General features: G+C 55.6%; 1 non-coding gene across 1 annotated transcript; it reads left to right on the top strand.

Annotated features, from left to right (window-relative positions):
- The first annotated feature begins 220 nt into the window (after positions 1-220).
- Positions 221-303, top strand: TRNAL-UAA (transfer RNA leucine (anticodon UAA)). Its single transcript has one exon. It is a non-coding gene; the product is annotated as a tRNA-Leu (tRNA).
- Positions 304-1,409: the final 1,106 nt, after the last annotated feature.

Raw genomic sequence — 1,409 nt, 5'->3', positions numbered from 1 at the left:
CGAGAAATGCTTCCAAGCCAGCGGAAAGGTAAAACAAGAGCCGACGAGAACTACCTGAGCTTCCCTTCCACCTCTCTCTCTCCTTCCCTCCCTGTTTTTCTATCGATCTTTGGAGTCCAAGCCGTTCCAGCCCGAGCTGGGAAAGAACAAGGCCGAGGCAGCCTACGCGCCGCGCCTTTTGTTCCTTGTAGGAGTGGCTGCGTGGTGGGTTTGCAAGCGCACCAGGATGGCCGAGTGGTTAAGGCGTTGGACTTAAGATCCAATGGACGCATGTCCGCGTGGGTTCGAACCCCACTCCTGGTAGTCGGATTTTTTTAGCCTCTTAAATTGAAGGCGGGCCAGCAGGGAGAGAGCACGTCCGAGCTGAGCGGCCCGGGTGACGCTTTCAGCCGCGGCGGGGCTCGTCCGCAGTCCCGCGCGGGACGGACGGGAAGGGGGCGGGGCTTGAGGGGAAAGGGGGCGGGGCCTCGCCAAGCCTCTCACTCCGCTTTGCTGAGACGAAGGGAAAGGGAAGCGCGAGGCGTTTGGCACGGAAGAGTCACGCGCCTCCTGGGTGCAAACTAAAACACCCCTCTCACACCTTCTGTGACCTGCTTAGAATCGTTGTGTTAATGGAACATACGTCAATCGGGTTGTTGTAAGTTTTTCAGGCTGTCTGGCCATGTTCTAGAAACATGTTCTCCTGACGTTTCGCCTGCATCCACAGAGGCTGTGAGAAGTCTGTTGAAAACTAGGAAAATGGGGTTTATATATCTGTGGAATGTCCAGGGAGGGAGAAAGAACTCTTGTCTGACCTAGCGGTTCCAAGGTCTGGCTTCTTACTGCCCGGGGGAATCCTTTGTTGGGAGGAGATTAACTTGCCCCGATTGTTTCTCCCAACCCTGCTATATGCCTGTGAGACGTGGACTGTCTACAGACGTCACATGCAGCTCCTGGAACGTTTTCATCAGCGCTGCCTCCGGAAAATCCTGCAAATCTCCTGGGAAGACAAGCGGACAAACGTCAGTGTGCTGGAAGAAGCAAAGACCACCATCATTGAAGCGATGGTCCTCCAACATCAACTCCGCTGGGCCGGCCACGTTGTCCGGATGCCCGACCACCGTCTACCAAAGCAGTTGCTCTACTCCGAACTTAAGAACGGAAAACGGAACGTTGGTGGACAGGAAAAGAGATTTAAAGACGGGCTCAAAGCCAACCTTAAAAACTCTGGCATAGACACTGAGAACTGGGAAGCCCTGGCCCTTGAGCGCTCCAGCTGGAGGACAGCTGTGACCAGCAGTGCTGCAGAATCTGAGGAGGCACGAGTGGAGGGTGAAAGAGAGAAACGTGCCAGGAGGAAGGTGCGTCAAGCCAACCCCGACTGGGACCGCCTTCCACCTGGAAACCAATGCCCCCACTGCGGAAGAAGA

This window comes from Anolis sagrei, chromosome 1, assembly GCF_037176765.1.
Source record: "Anolis sagrei isolate rAnoSag1 chromosome 1, rAnoSag1.mat, whole genome shotgun sequence".
Classification (NCBI taxonomy): Eukaryota; Metazoa; Chordata; class Lepidosauria; order Squamata; family Dactyloidae; genus Anolis; species Anolis sagrei.
The sequence above is the reverse complement of the archived record's forward strand: the minus strand, read 5'-3'. Positions and strand labels throughout refer to the sequence as shown.